The sequence below is a fragment of the Camelus ferus genome, chromosome 31, assembly GCF_009834535.1.
Source record: "Camelus ferus isolate YT-003-E chromosome 31, BCGSAC_Cfer_1.0, whole genome shotgun sequence".
NCBI lineage: Eukaryota > Metazoa > Chordata > Mammalia > Artiodactyla > Camelidae > Camelus > Camelus ferus.
Window position 1 is genome coordinate 3170301 of NC_045726.1, and position 17261 is coordinate 3187561.

General features: G+C 40.9%; 2 long non-coding RNA genes across 4 annotated transcripts in view; one reads left to right on the forward strand and one right to left on the reverse strand.

Moving 5' to 3' along the window:
• The first annotated feature begins 6 nt into the window (after positions 1-6).
• On the forward strand, positions 7-16424 carry LOC116660813. Of its 3 annotated transcripts, none has more exons than XR_004316459.1 (6): positions 7-523; positions 3729-3801; positions 5399-5746; positions 9037-11041; positions 14318-14427; positions 15761-16424. It is a non-coding gene; the product is annotated as an uncharacterized LOC116660813 (long non-coding RNA). The 3 variants fall into 3 exon arrangements; XR_004316458.1 differs by having other exon boundaries at positions 14318-14389; XR_004316457.1 differs by lacking the exon at positions 14318-14427.
• Positions 15518-17261, reverse strand: part of LOC116660810 — a 37148-nt gene continuing 35404 nt past the window's right edge. Inside the window, exon 4 of the long non-coding RNA XR_004316453.1 lies at positions 15518-15577. This is a non-coding gene — a long non-coding RNA (uncharacterized LOC116660810). The remainder of the gene's footprint in view (positions 15578-17261) is intronic.

Here is a 17261-nt window from a genome sequence, read left to right on the forward strand (position 1 = left end):
CTGGGATTCTCTGCAGAAGTCTCCATGCCAGTATTCTCCATTGTAGGAGAACAACCATCATCAATGTGTTCGCATCTCTCTTCAATCCATGCAGCCAAATTTTCTGCCAGCTTCTCTTCGTGTCTCCCATAAAGTCGACTTCTACAGGACTGGGCATGTCTAAAAGTACCTCAGGAGCCTCACCAGTAAGCTGATGACAGGCAGATCTTCCACTGTCTGACTTTTCAATTTCTAGAAACTGACCCATGATCTCAGGCCACTGGGCAGCAACAGTATCTCGAACTTACAGATGCTTCCTAAACAATAGACTTAAGCCAAGCTCCACAGAGTGTGGCAACCCCACCATGACACTGATCCACCTACCGAGCTCTGCCAAGTTACCTTGGATCCACCAGCTCATAACAAGCCTCAGTAGAACAAACCAACATTCCACCTGGAATCTAACCAGTAACTGTCATCCTCAATTGTTGCTGCATTTTTACAGTGTTGGTGAAGGGGCTGCATCAGACGACAGGTACTTAAGGTAAAAGTGATTCTCTCCATTAGCGTCCCATGATCCTTTTTTTCCTACCCTCTTTCCTTTAGTTCAGTTCTCTAAACACAGTACAAATGGAGGGAAGTGTGTCCATGATAAGTTTATGGTTTCATCCATCTTAAAACTTTCTAACAGTTAACAGTACAAAAAGACCCTACTAAAGGAAACATATGTTTGTGTAATATCCATTCACCCATAATATATATCCTGTCTGTTGATTTTCTGCTGAAAGACCCACAGTCTCAGAACATGGATCCATTTATTTCATGGGGGCTGAAATATCCAAGAAATGAAACCATTCCCAAAGTACACTTTCACTGTCTGTCTCTCTTACTCTTAGAACAGTTTTGTAGAGCTGCTTTTCTTTGTTATAGACGTATGCCATTTAATCTCTTCGTAGTGTGGAATATGCCATTCATTCTTCATGTTGGAAGACTTTTAAGAATATATCACGGAGTATGAATCCATTATATTCAAAATAGGCATTTGGGTTAGGTCACGATGTGCTCTTATGAATCAATATTTATGAATATTAATGCACGCATCTGTTTTCTGAATACAGGTATGTTGAGTACATGCAAGCACTGATACTGGGTCGATGCGTGCTGAATGATCCTTGACTATCACTTTGCATATTATCTTTTGAATTATCACGGTTCCTGTGGATATTATCAGCCAACCATACTCTTTTGGTTGTTTGTTTGTTTGTTTGATTGCTTGTTCTTAGATTTGCAAACACATTCTGCCTTGCATCTCTCTGTTTGCTTTAAACAGAGAGTCATATAAGATGATTCACTTATTATAGGGCTGAAAATCCCCTATGTTTTCCTGCTTCCCTCTCCCATCTTTAGGGTTTTGATGTCCTCCTTGCCTTCTTCTTGTTTATTGTCTGCAACTCATGGCTCTTCTTGCATTTCCAATGATGGTTTTCTTATTTCCATTTCAGTCTAGCTTCTTTTCTATTCAGGGTAGTATTCTGAATCTTTCTTTTAGGAAAAGTTTCAAACTGCCGAATTCTTTAAAGTTTCCAGGTATCTGAAATTCTCTAGCTCTGCCGTTATTAGAAATGGCGGTCTTGTTGCATAAGCTACCCTAGATTGCAGCTGTTTCTCATTCACGATTTCATCTAAGTCCTGGCACTCCTTCTTATCCTGCAATATTTCTGCCGAGATATAAGCGGAAACCCCTCTGGAGGTTCTGTTGTGACTTAGTTGCTTCCTTCTAGGTGCATTGGTAATCACTGTGTTGATCATGAACTTTGTTGATTTGAATGATAATACAGCTGCTTGTAGGTCTATTGGGATTCCACATAATTTGGATGCTGTTTGCTTACTTTTTTTGTATAGATGATTGCTTCTTCATTTTCAGCAATTTTCTGTCTGATTTTTTTCCAAATATCTTTTCAGACTGAATAATCTTTTCTTGCTTTTAACTCTGGAACTTTTATGAATCCTATTCTTTCATGCTTTGTCTTAACCCAGGATTCAACAGCAATGTTTGCGTTGGTTTTCCTTTGCATTTTCTATGTCATTTTCTGATCGAGGGATTTCAGTTCCCCTGTGTTCACAGTCATTCACGAGTCCCTCTGCATTATCTAGTCTGCTTAGGACTGACTTTAGCCCTGCTATTATCTCATCCATTGAGTTTGCTGATTTTATTTTGCTCGTCTTTAGAGGGTCTCTTCCCCTTTTCTGGAATTCTGACTTTTGTGATTCTGAGACACTGTTGTTCTTCAGTGTTTCTATCACCTCCATTTTAAATAAATGTCTGATAGTGTTTCACAGTCTAGTTGTTTGAAAGCTTTTTTTTTGAGCCTTCAACCTCTTTGGAACTAAAAATGTTACTTCCTGTTTCTTTTACTATACTTCTTTATCTCTACTGGTCAGTTAATTTCAAGTATCTAATGTAGACTTGTAGGGCTTTTTAAGTGAAAGTTTAAGTCTCTTGTGTGTACAAAGTTCCATGATATTTGTGTGAGGACAATTTTTCCTACACATTGATGCCATGTCATTTTCCTATGTGTGTTGTCTTGTATATATCTAAATGCTGGTGATGCCTTTGCTGTGATGAACACAGCATACCCTTTTCGTTTCGTATAACCTCAATTTACTACACTTATGTCACTGTACTGAAAGTTCACAGGACTGTTTCTCTTGTGGAAATGAAGCATGTAAGGCTTTTCAGCTCTGCAAGCTGTTGAATGTCATTTTGGAGTGTTTCAAAAACAGCATCATGACTGTGAGCTTGTCCTTTCTATTTCTATGGGAATGTACCAATGTTATGAGTTCGTTCCAGAGCTTCTCTGTCTACAGAAAAACCTGTGGAAACATATCTAAAGATGTCATGCATCAGGACCTGCAGTCATTATCACAGTGCCCCAGCTAGGTATCCTCCCTGAAGTACACTGTCAGTACCATTCAAAATGTAGCATTAACATTTGGTAGATAATGGTGAATGAAATGCTTCATCTTCTCACGTTGTGAACCTAGACCACTGTTCTTTGTTCTCTCATCCTTGTGGCTTTGGACCATGAAGGCAACCACAGTGCTGTCCCGCATCCTTTGCCTCATAACAAACCGTAATCCCAGTCCAGTCTATCAGTGTAGCAGATCCTGAGGCTTTGGAAACTGATTTCTACACCAAGGCCCCCTGGATCCCTCAGACCTGATGCTTGATGTCTCTAAGTTAGACACCACACATGCTCTATTGGCAAAATTCCAAATTGGACCCTGGGCCTGCAGATGCAGTGGATGTGGCCATGGGACCTTTCGAGAAACTCAACCTCATGCACCTGGTTTGTTGCTTTTTCATTGAGGTCCCAGGTCTGTTTCCTCTCTGGATAAGGCCAACCACAATCCACAACACACTCCAGTTCCCTGATACTCAGCGTGTGCCATCACCCATAGCCCTATCCCTCATTGTTCGTAGCCAAAGCGAGCCCAAATTTGGCAGCACTGATGTTGGTCTCAGAATCAATTGTGGGGATATTTTGTGCTGATTTCTTTGAGTTCTGTCAGCCAAGCATCTGCTGTGCACTCTACTAACACTCAGCGCATCTCTTTCAATCCCATGCATCCTGTCTGCTTGAGAGTGTGCGTCCAACTAAAACAGGGTTTCACCTTTGCTGCTCCATCAGCAGAGGTCAGGTCCTGCACTGATTTCCATTCTCTACAAAGCCTTTTTCACTTTCCAGGTTTTCTGAGGCCTCATTCTGTCTTTGGAAGTAAGAGACCACTCTTTGTCAAGTGTACTGGACCACGGGCTGTGTGAGTGGATGTTTATCTTGCTGTGTACATGGGAGCGAGTGGGCAGTTGTTTGCACAGGTACTCTGCCAATTGGCTATGAATAAATCAACACTTTCCATATATAACACACAGAAATGTGATTCTTGTTTATCTCTTTTTCTATAAAGCCATGGTGGGAGGGATTCTCCAAAGAATCCAGTTTTGACATTGTGTTGATACCTCAGTTGCGGTCTTTCAAAATGTTAATAGAATTGATGTACAAATTGGGGATTTATATGAAAATGAAGTTAGTTTTTGAAACATACTAAATCTACCTACAAGCCAGACTTGTCAAATTCAGGTAACATTTTGTCAGCTCTAAGGGAAACATAGACAGATAGAATGTAAAATAGCAGTCCAAAATGATGAAGGTGTCATGTCAACTGTTTACTGTTGATGTCTGCAATACAAACAGGAACCATGAAATAAATATTGGAACCATGAAATAACCCCAACCCAGTGTTTCCATTTTGCATGTGGTGCCCTTTCTCCCAGTGACTCATACTGGCCAATGTTGTCATTTCAATGGGTAACATTTCTCTCTAGGAAGACACAAGGCAACCCAAACCACTTATTTAAATATAGGCTTGGTTCCAAAACACCTAGAGGCATTATAGCTATGAGAAAACTGCTGCAGCTTTGCTAGACTATTGAGAAACAGGTTCTCTTTTATCAACGATGAGAAAGGTAAATCATCTGATCCGTGTTGGGTAAAGCAATTTAAGCCAACTAAGTGGGCACCCCCTGATATACTGCACCCGGGACTTGAACGAAGGGAAAAGACGGTCCACATAACTTCTGTCCTTATATGTATATGGCGACTTTTACACTTCTGTTCACTAACTGACTTATAATACTTACCTATACTGTCTTGAAAAGCTGAGGAGAAATACTTATTCAAGTTCAGTCAAATAATCCCCTCGCTTACCAAACTCTCTTCACCCAAATAAGACGTAACCCCAGCACTTGCTAAATCAAGGGGTAGATAATCATTTCTTTGTGTGAGCTATATATTGAAACCCTATCTATTTTGTTAGAGAGTATTTGACCTTTGAGGAGTTCAGTGTTGTGCACAGAGTGTGAAGTTGGAGGAACTCTGGTTCTAGGAGGGGCTTGCTATTCTCCTTCTGGCTGCATTGCAGCTCAGGGTCTGATCCTTTGAAATGGATGCCTGAGTGGAGGGGAGGGAAGAGCAATTGCTTGATAGCTAAGCCCAAACTTGGGAAAAGGTTTATCAGGGCTTCATGCTCTGTGGTCTGTGAGATTTGTAAATGCCCCTTGGGATGTGTGGATTCTCATGACCTCTTCCAGGAACATGAACAGGTTTTATCATCTTTGCCATCTCTTCTCTTTTAGACGTCAGGAGTCTTGGGCCACTTCTTAGAGCAGAGAATTTAGTACATTCCTCAAATACACGTTGACTCTCCACAGTTTTATGCTAGTATCAGCGAGTCTCAATATGTCTCATGAATGACTTTCGAAGCCTGGTATTCTCTAAAGTAGTCTCCATGAGAGTATACTCAATTGTAGCAGAACAACTCTCATCAATGTGTTCACATCTCTCCTCAATCCGTGCAGCCAGCCTTTCTGCCAGCTTCTCTTCGTGTCTCCCATAAAGTCGACTTCTACAGGACTGGGTAAGTCTGAAAGTACATCAGAGCCTCACCAGTAAGCTGATGACAAGCAGATCTTCCACTGTCTGCCTTTTAGTTTCTAGAAAATGACCCGTGATCTCAGGCCATTGGGCAGCATCAGTATATCGAAATAACACATCTTCCTGAAGAATACACCTAAGCCAAGCTCCACAGAGGGCAGCAGCCCCTCCATGACACTGATTCACCCACAGAGCTCTGCCCAGTTACCTTGGATCCACCAGCCTCAACAAGCCTCGTGGAACACACAACAATTCCACCTGGATTCAAACCGGTAACTGCCATCCACAATGGTTGCTGCATCTTATCAGTGTTGGTGGAGGGGCTGCATCAGATGAGAGGTTCCTAAAGTAAATGTGATTCTCTACATTAGCGTCCCATTGTCCTTTATTTCCTACCCTGTTTCCTTTAGTTCAGAACTCTAAACACAATACAAACGAAGGGAAGTTTGTCCATGATAAGTTTATGGTTTCACCCGTCTTTAAACTTTCTAACAGTTAACAGTACAAAAAGGCCCACTATAGGAAACATATGTTTGTGTAATATCCATTCACCCATAATACATATCTGTCTGTTGATTTTCCGCTGAAAGACCCACAATCTCAGAACATGGATCCATTTGTTTCATGGGGGCTGAAATTCCTAGAAATGAAACCAATCCCAAACTGCAATTTACTGTCTGTCTCTCTTACTGTTACTACAGTTTTGTAGAGCTACTTTTCTTTGTTATAAGTGTATGCCATTTATTCTCTTCATAGGGTTGAATATGCCATTCATTCATCCTTTTGGAAGACTTGTATGGCTGTATCACGGACTATGAATCAATTTTATTCAAAATATGCATTTGGGTTAGGTCACGATGTGCTCTTATGAATCAATATTTATGAATATTAATCCACGCATCTGTTTTCTGAATACAAGTGTGTTGAGTACATGCAAGCAGCGATATTTCGTCGATGCGTGCTGAATGAATCCTTGACATCACTTTGCATATTTTCTTTTGAATTATCATGACCCTGTGGACATATATCAGCCAACCGTACTCTTTTGGTGTTTGTTGTTTGTTTGATTATTTGTTTGTTTGCTTTTTCTTTGCTTTGCAAACACATTCGGTCATGCATCTCTCTGTTTGCTTCAAACAGAGAGTCATATAAGTTGATTTACTTAGTATTTTGCTGAATATCCCCTATGTTTCCTGCTTCCCTCTCCCATCTTTAGGTTATTGATGTCCTCCTTGCCTTCTTCTAGTTAATTCTCTGCAACTTATTGCTCTTCTTGCATTTCCAATGATGGTTTTCTTATTTCCATTTATTCTTGCTTCTTTCCTCTACAGGGTAGAATTCACAATATTTCTTTAAGATAAGTATCGAAATGCTGAATTCTTTTAAGATTTTCCAGTCTGTGAAATTCTCTAGTTCTGCCGTTATTAGAAATGGTGGTCTTGTGGCATAGGCTACCCTAGATTGCAGATTTTTATCTTTCAGGATTTCGTCCAAGTCCTGGCAGTCGTTCATGTCCTGCAAAATTTCTGCCGAGATATAAGCTGGAACCACTCTTACGGTTCTGCTGTGACTTAGTTGCTTTCCTCTAGGTGCAATGAAAATCACTGGGTTGATCATGAACTTTGATGATTAGAATGATAATACAGCTGCTTGTAAGGTCTATGGGGATTCCACATAATTTGGACACTATTTGCTTCCTTTTTCTGTATGGATGATTGTTTCTTAGCTTTCAGCAAATTTCAGTCTGATTATTCTCCAAATATCTTTTCTGTCTTTTGTTTTATATGATGCTGTTCCCTCTGGGACTCTTATGAAACCTATTTTTTCATGCTTTGTCTTACCCCAGGATTCAACAGCAGTATATGCATTGGTTATGCCTTGCATTTCTATGTCATCTTCTGATAGAGGGATTTCAGTTCCCCTGTTTTCACAGTCATCCACGAGTCCCTCTGCATTATCTAGTCTGATTAGGACAGAATTTAGCCCTGGTAATATCTCATCCATTGAGATTTCTGATTTTATTTTCTCGTCCTTAGAGGTTCTCTTCCCCTTTTCTAGAGATCTGCCTTTTGTGATTCTGAGACACTCTTCTTCTTCAGTGTTTCTCTCCCCTCCATTTTCAATACCTTGCTCTGATAGTGTTTCACGGTCTAGTTGTTTGAAAGCTTTTCTTTGGGCCTTCAATCCCTTTGGAACTGAAAATGGTACTTCCTGTTTCTTTTACTATACTACTTTATCCCTATTGGTCAAGTAATATCAGATATATAATGTAGAATTATAGGGCTTTTTAAGTGTAAGTTTAGTCTGTTCTGTACGCAATTCCATGATATTTGTGTGAGGACAATTTTTCCTACACATTGATGCCATGTCGTTTTCCTGTGTGTGTTGTCATGTATATCTCTATTTCCTGGTGATGCCTTTGTTGTGATGAACAAAACATACTCTTCTCGTTTAGTATAACGTCATTTTTACTACACTTATGTCACTGATCTGAAAGTGCACAGGACCCTTCCTCCTGTGGAAATGAAGCATGTAAAGGTTTTGAGCTTTGCAGGCTCTTTAATGTCATTTTTTGTGTTTCAAAAACAACATCGTGACAGTGAGCTTGTCCTTTCTATTTCCATGGGAATTTCCCAATGTAACGAGTTCTTTCCAGAGATTCTCTATCTACAGAAAAAACTGTGGAAACATATCTAAGGATGTCATGCATCAGGGCCTGCTGCCATTTCACGCAAGCCCCAGCTAGGTGTCCTCGGTGCCGTAACCTTTCAGTGCCATTCAAAATGTAGCATCTGCATTTGGGAGATAATGATGAAGGAAATTCTTCATCTTCTCATGCTGTGTACCTAGACCAGTGTTCTTTGTTCTCTCATCCTTGTGGCTAGGGACCACGAAGGCAAACACAGAGCTTTCCTGCATAATCTGCCTCATACCAAACGTAATCCCAGTCCAGGCTATAAATGTAGCAGATCCTAAGCCTTTGGAAAATGATTTCAACCACAAGGCCCCCTGGATCACTCAGACCATATGCATGATACCTCTGATTAAGCCCCACATGTGCTCTATTGGCAAAACACCAAATTGGTCCCTAGGCTTGCAGATGCAGTGTATGTGGCCATGGGACATTTCGAGAAACTCAACCTCATGCACCAGGATTGTAGCATTTTCATTGGGGTCCCAAGTTAGTTTCCATTCTGGATAGGGCCAACCACAATCCACAACACACTCCAGATCCCTGAGGTTCAGCGTGTGCCATCATCCATTGCCCTATTCCTCATTGTTCGCAGCCACTGTGAACCCACATTTGGCAGCACCGATCTTGGTCTCAGAATCAATTGTGGCGATGTTTTGTGCTGATTTCTTTGAGTTCTGTCAGCCAAGCATCTGCTGTGCACTCTTCTAACACTCAGCACATCACTTTCAATCCCATGCATTCTGTTCGCTTGAGAGTGTGCTTCCAAGTAAAACAGGGTTTCACCTTTGCTTCTCCATCAACAGAGATCAGGTCCTGCACTGATTTCCATTCTCTAATTTGACTTCTCCCACTTCCATGTATTCTGAGGCCTCATTCTGTCTTTGGATGTAAGAGATCACTCTTTGGCAAGTGTCCTGGACCATGGACTGGGTGAGTGGATGTTTATCTTGCTGTGTAGATGGGAGCGAGTGAGCGTATGTTGCACTGGTACCCTGACAACTGGGCATCGATAAATCAACACTTTCCATATATAACTCACAGAAATGTTATTCTTGTTATCTCTTTCTGCTATACTGGCCATGGTGGGAGGGTTTGTCCGAAGACTCCAGTTTTGACATTGTGTTGATACCTCAATTGTGGTCTTTCAAAAAGTTAGTAGAATTGATTTACATACTTGGGGATTTACATGAATATAAAGATAGATTTTGAAACATACTAAATCTGCCTACAAGTCAGACTTGTCAAGTTAAGGTATCATTTTTTCAGCTCTAAGGGAAAAGAAGACAGATAGAATGAAAAAAGCAGTCCAAAATAATGAAGGGGACAGGTCAATGGTTAAATGTTGATGCCTCCAACACAAACAGGAAGCATGAAATAAATTTTGGTCCCATGAAATAACCCCCACAAAATGTTTCCCATTTGCATGTATTGCCCTTTCCTCCCAGTGACTCACACTGGCCAATGTTGTCATTTCAAGTGGTAACATTTCTCTGTAGGAAGACAGAAGGTGACCCAAACCACATATTTATATATAGGCTTGGATCCAAAAGAACCTAGAGGCATTATAGCTATGAGAAAACTGCTGCAGCTTTGATAGGCTATTGAGAACCAGGTCCCCTATTATCAACGATGAGAATGCTTAAGCTTCCGATCATGTTGGGTAAAGTAATTAAACACAACCATGTCTGCACCCACGTGATATACTGCACCAGGGGCTTCAATGAAGGAAAAGACCGTCCACATATCATGTGTCCTTACATGTCTATGGCGAATTTTACACTTCAGTTCACAAACTGACTTATAATAATACATAAACTGTATTGAAAAACTGAGGACACATACATATACAAGTTCAGTCAAAGATTCCCCTCACTTACCACACTCACTTCACCAAAAAGAAGATGTAACCCAACATTTGCTGAATCTAGGGGAAGGTCATCATTTCTTTGTGTGAGTTAATATTCAATTCCTATCTATTTTAGTCGGGAGTATTTGAACATTGAGGTGTACAGTGTTGTGCACAGAGAGTAAAGTTGTAGGAACACTGATTCTAGGAGGGGCTTGCTATACTCCTACTGGCTTCAAAGCAACTCAGGTGCTGATCCTTTGAAGTGGATGCCTGAGTGTAGGGGAGGGAAGAGCAAGTGCTTGATAGCTAGGACCAACCCTGGGAAAAGGCTTACCAGGGATTCATGCTCTGAGGTCTGAGTGATTTGTAAATGCCCCTTGGGATGTATGGATTCTCATGACCTCTTAAAAGAACAAGAGGCGTTTTATCAACTCTGCCATCTCTTCTCTATTAGACGTCAGGATTCTTGGACCAGTTCTTGTAGCAGAGAATTGAGTATCTTCCACAAGTGCACGTTGATCCTCCACAGGTTTCTGCCAGTATCAGCGAGGCTCAATATGTCTCATGAATGTCTTTCAAGCCTGGTATTCTCTACAGAAGTCTCCATGCCAGTATTCTCCATTGTAGCAGAAGAACACTCATCAATGTGTTCACATCTCTCCTCAATCCGTGCACTAATCCTTCTGCCAGCTTTTCTTCGTGTCTCCCATAAAGTCGACTTCTGCAGGACTGGGCAAGTCTGAAAGTCCCTCGGAGCCTCACCAGTAAGCTGATGACAGGCAGATCTTCCACTGTCTGCCGTTTCAGTTTCTAGAAACTGACCCGTGATCTCAGGTCATTGGGCAGCATCAGTATCTCGAAATTACACAGCTTCCTGAAAAATAGACCTAAGCCAAGCTCCACATAGGGCGGCAGCCCCTCCATGACACTGATCCACCCACAGAGCTCTGCCCAGTTAACTTGGATCCAACAGCTACACCAAGACTCGCGGAACACACTGACATTCCACCTGGAATCCAACAGGTAACTGCCATCCCCAAAGGTTGCTGCATCTTGTCAGTGTTGCGGGAGGGACTGCATCAGAAGAGAGTTTCCTAAGGTAAATGTGATTCTCTCCATTAGCATCCCATGGTCCCGTTTTTCCTACCCTCTTTCCTTTAGTTCAGATCTCTAAACACAGTACAAACGGAGGGAAGTGTGTCCATTGTAAGTATATTATTTCACCCGTCTTTAACCTTTCTAAAAGTTAACAGTTCACAAAGACCCCACTATAGGAATCTTAAGTTTGTGTAATAGCCATTCACCCAGAATACATATCTGTCTCTTGCTTTTTGGCTGAAACACCCACACTCTCAGATCATGGATTCATTTGATTCATGGGGGCTGAAATTCCTAGAAATGAAGCCCATCCTAATGTACACTTTAATGTTTGTCTCTTTTGTTCTTAGTACAGTTTTGTATAGCTACTTTTCTTTGTTATAGGCGTATGCCATTTATTCTTACGTAGGTTTGAATAGGCCATTCATTCATTCTGTTGGAAGTCTAGTAAATCTATATAATGGAATACGAAACAATGTTATTCAAAATAGGCATGTGGTTTAGGACACGATATGCTCTAATGAATCAACATTTTTGAATATTAATGCACGCATCTGTTTTCTGAATACAAGTGTTTTGAGTACATGCCAGCAGCGATAATGTATCGATGCGTGCTGAATGATTCTTCACACCCGTTTGAGTATTTTCTTTTGAATTATCATGGTTTCTTTGGGTATATGTCAGCCAACCATACTATTTGGTGTTTGTTTGTTTGATTTTTTGTTTGTTTGCTTGTTCTTTGTTTTGCAAACACATTAGGCCATGCATCTCTCCGTTTGCAGCAGAGAGTCATATAAGCTGATTAACTTTATATAGTGCTGAAAATCACCTATGTTTACCTACTTCCCTCTCCCATCTTTAGGGTTTTAATGTCCTCCTTCCCTTCTTCTTGTTTATTCTCTGCAACTCTTTGCTCTTCTTGCATTTCCAATGATGGTTTTCTTATTTCAATTTCATTTTGCTACTTTTCTATTAAGGGTAAAATTCTCAATCTTTGCTTAATGATAAGGTTCGAGCTGCTGAATTGTTTTACGTTTTGCCGGTCTATGAAATTTTCTAGATCTGCCGTTATCAGAAATGGCAGTCTTGTGGCATAGGCTACCCTAGAATGCAGATTTTCCTCATTCAGGTTTTGGTCTATGTCCTGGCACTCCTTCCTGTCCTGCAATATTTCTGTCGAGGTATAAGCTGAAACCCCTCTGGTCTTTCTGTTGTAACTAAGTTGATTTCCTCTAGGTGCATTTAAAATCACTGGGTTGATCATGAAATTTGATGATTTGAATAATACAGCTGCTTGTAGGTCTATAGGGATTCCACATAATTTGGATGCTGTTTGCTCCTGGTTTCATATAGATGATTGTTTCTTGGCTTTCAGCAAATTTCAGTCAGATTTTTCTCCAAATATCTTTTCTGAGGTTTTTTCTTTTTTATACCCAGCTTTTCCTTCTGAGACTCTTATGAATCCTAGTCTTTCATGCTTTGTCTTACCCCAGGATTCAACAGCAATATTTGCATTGGTTTACACTAGCTTTTCTGTGTCATCTTCTGACAGAGGGATTTCTGTTCCCCTTTGATCACAGACATTCACGAGTCGCTCTGCATTATCTAGACTGCTCAGGACTGACTTTTAACCTGCTATTATCTTATACATTGAGTTTACTTATTTTATTTGGCTCATCTTAGAGGTTCTCTTCCCCTTTTCTGATATTCTGCCTTTTGTGATTCTGAGACACTGTTGTTCTTTATTGTTTCTCTCACTTCCAGTTTACAATAATTTCTCTAGTAATGTTTCAAAATCTAGTTGTTTGAAAGCTTTATTTTTGGCCTTCAATCTCTTTGGAACTGAAATTGTTACTTCCTGTTTCTTTTACTATATCTTTATCTCTATTAGTCAAGTACTATCAGGTATCTAATGCAGACTTGTAAGGCTTGGTTAAGTGAAGCTTTTAGTCTATTTGGTGTACCCAATCCCATGATATTTCCCTGAAGACAAATTTTCCTTGACATCGAAGCCATTTCGTTTTCCTGTGTGTGTTGTCTGGTATACCTCTATTTACTGGTGATACCTTTGTTGTGATGAACACACCATACGCGCGTCATTTAGAATAATCTCCTTTTATTATGCTTATGTCACTTTTCTGAAAGTGCACAGGACCCTTCCTCTTGTGGAAATGGAGCATCTAAATGTTTTCAGCTCTGTAGGCTGTTGTATGTCATTTTGGAGTGTTTTCAAAACAGAATATTGTTAGTGCACTTGTCCTTTCTAGTTCTGTGGGAATGTCCCAATTTTACCAGTTCTTCCCAGAGCTTCTCTGTCTACAGAAAAACCTGTGGAAACATATCTAAGGATGTCATGCATCAGGGCCTGCTGCCATTATCCCACAACCCCACCAAGTTGTCCTCGGTGCCATACAATTTCAGTACTATCCAAAATGTAGCATCTGCATTTGGGAGGTAATGGTGAATGAAATGCTTCATCTTCTCACGCTGCGGACCTAGACAACTAATCTTTGTTCTCTCATCCTTGTGGCTTGGGACCACGAAGGCAAACACAGCGATGTCCCGCATCCTCTGCCTCATACCAAAACTTAATCCCAGTCCAAGCTAGGAAATTAGCTGATCCTAACACTTTGCAATCTGATTTCAACCCCAAGGACCCCTGGATCCCTCAGACCAGATGCATGATTTCTCTAAATGAGCCCCACTTGTGCTCTATTGGCAAAATATCAAATTGTTCCCTTGGCCTGCAGATGCAGTGAATGTGGCCATAGGACATTTCGATAAACTCAACTTTGCGCACAGGGTCGTTGCTTTCACATTGGGGTCCAAGGTCAGTTTCCTCTCTTGGTAGGGCAAACCACAATCCACAACACACTCCGGATCCCTGAGACACAGCGTGTGACATTATGGATAGCCCTATACCTCATTTTCCGCAGCCAATGCTAGCTCAAATTTGGCAGCTCGGATCTTGGTCTCAGAATCAATTGTGGGGATATTTTGTGCTGATTTCTTTGAGTTCTGTCAGCCAAGTATTTGCTGGGCATGCTTCTAACACTCAGCACATCGCTTTCAATCCCATGTGTCCTTTCTGCTTGAGATTGTGTGTCCAAGTAAAACAGAGTTTCACCTTTGCTGCTCCATCACCAGACGTCAGGTACTGCACTGATTTCCATTCTCTACTTTGCCTTCTCCTCCTCCCAGGTTTTCTGATGCCTCATTCTCTCTTGGAACTAAGGGACCACTCTTCAGCATGTGTCCTGAACCAAGGGCTTTGTGAGTGGATGTTTATCTTGCTGTGTACATGGGAACGAGTGAGCATAGTTGGCACTGGTACCCTGCCAACTGGGCATCAAGAAATCAACACATTCCATATATAACTCACAGAAATGTGATTCTTGCTTATCTCTGTTTTCTATACAGCCATGGTGGGAGGGTTTTTTCGAAGACTACAGTTTTGACATTGTGTTAATACCTCAGTTGCAGTCTTTCAAAAGGTTAATAGAATTGATTTACATATTTTGGGATTTATATGAAAATGAAGTTAGATTTTGAAACATACTAAATCTAATTACAAGCCAGACTTGTGAAGTTCTTTTACAATTTTGTCAGGTCTAAAGGAAAAATAGACAGATAGAATGTACAGTAGCAGTCCAAAATGATGAAGGGGACAGGTCAAATCTTTACTGTTGATACCTACAACACCAACAGGAACCATGGAATAACTATTGGAACCATGAAATAACCCCCATCCTGGGTTTCCCTTCTGCATGTGCGGCACTTTCCGCCCAATGACACATACTGGCCAATGTGGTCATTTCAAGGGGAAACATTTCTCTCTAGGGAAACCCAATTAAACTAAAACACCATATTTATATGTATTCTTGGTTCCAAAACTCCTAGAGGCATTATAGCTATGAGAAAACTGCTGCAGTTTTGCTCTGCTTTTGAGAACCAGGTGCTCTTCTATCAACCATGGGAACAATCGGTTGATCATGTTGGGTAAAGTAGTTTAACCCAACAAATTATGCAACAACATGATATACTGCACCTGGGGCTTCAATGAAGTGAAAAGATGGTCCACATATCATGTGTCCTTACATGTCTATGGCGACTTTTACAGTTCACTTCACTAACTGACTTATAACTGTTACCTATACTGTCTAGAAAAACTGAGGCCTAATATATATCAAGTTCAGTCAGAGATTCCCCTCACTTACCACACTCCCTTCACACCAAGTTAGATGTAACCCCAGCATTTGCTGAAACTAGGCTAAGTTCATCATTTCTTTGTGTGAGCTATCTATTCTATTCCTATCTATTATAACCGACAGTATTTGATCTTTGAGGATTTAAGTGTTGTGCACAAAGTGTGAAGTTGGAGGAACACTGTACATAGGAGTGGCTTGCTTTTCTCCTACTGGCTTCATTGCAGCTCAAGTGCTGATCCTTTGAAATGGATGCCTGAGTGGAGGGGAGGAAAGAGCAATTTCTTGATATCTAGGCCCAACCCCGGGGAAAGCTTACCAGGGCCTCATGCTCTGTGGTCTGTGTGATTTTTAAATGCCCCTTGGGACGTGTGGATTCTCACAAACCCTTCCAAGAACATGAACGGTTTTATCATCCCTGCCATTTCTTCTCTTTTAGACGTCAGGAATCTTGGACCACTTCTTGGAGCAGAGAATTGAGTACCTTCCTCAAGTAAACGTTGACCCTCCACATGTTTCTGCTGGTATCAGTGAGGCTCAACATGACTCGTGAGTCTTTCAAGCCTGGTATTCTCTAAAGAAGTCTCCATGCCAGTATTCTCCATTGTAGCAGAACAACTCTCATCAATGTGTTCGCATCTCTCCTCAATCTGTGCAGCCAGGTTTTCTGCCAGCTTCTCTTCGTGTCTTCAATAAAGTCGACTTCTACAGCACTGGGCAAGTCTGAAATTACCTCACAGCCTCACCAGTATGCTGATGACAGGCAGATCTTCCACAGTCTGTCTTTTCAGTTTCTTGAAACTGACCCGTGATCTCAGTCCATTGGGAAGCAGCAGTATCTCGAACTTACAAATCTTTCCGAAAATTAGACCTAAGCCAAGCTCCACAGAGGGTGGCAGTCCCTTCATGACACTGATCCACCCACAGAGCTCTGTCCAGTTAACTTGGATCCACCAGCCACAACAAGCCTGGTTGAACACACCAATATTCCATCTGGAATGCAACCGGTAACTGCCATCCCCAATATTTGCTGCATCTTTCCAGTGTTGGGGGAGGGGCTGCATCAGACGAGAGATTCCTAAGATAAAAGTGATTCTCTCCAATAGCGTCCCATGGTCCTTTTTTTCCTACCCTCTTTCCTTTAGTTCAGAACTCTATACACAGTACAAAATAGGGAAGTGTGTTCATGTTAATTTTATGGTTCCACACATCTTTAACTTTTCTCACAGTTAAAAGTACAAAAAGACCCCACTATAGGAATCTTATGTTTGTGTAATAGCCTTTCACCCAGAATACATATCCGTCTGTTGCTTTTCGGCTGAAACACCCACACTCCCAGAAAATGGATCCATTTGATTCATGGGGGCTGAAATTCCTAGAAATTAATCCAATCACAATGTGCAATTTACTGTCTGTCTCTTTTGTTCTTAGTGCAGTTTTGTAGAGCTACTTGTCTTTGTTAAAGGCATATGCCATTTATTCTCTATGTAGGGTCGAATAGGCCATTCATTCTTCCTATTGGAAGACTAGTAAATCTATATCATGGAATACGAATCGATTTTATTCAAAATAGGCATTTGGTTTAGGTCACGATTTCCTCTTATGAATCAATATTTTTGAATATTATTGCACGCATCTGTTTTCTGAATACAAGTCTGTTGAGTACATGAAAGCAGCAATACTGTGTCGATGCGTGCTGAAAGCTCTTTGACATCCCTTTGAGTATTTTCTTTTGAATTATCATGGTTCTTTGGATATATATCATCCAACCGTACTGTTTTGGTGTTTGTTTGTTTGATTGTCTGTTTGCTTGTTCTTTGTTTTGCAAACACATTAGGCCATGCATCTCTCCGTTTGCTTCAAACAGAGGGTCATATAAGCTGATTCACTTAGTATAGTGCTGAAACTCACCTATGTTTTCCTGCATCCCTCTCCCATCT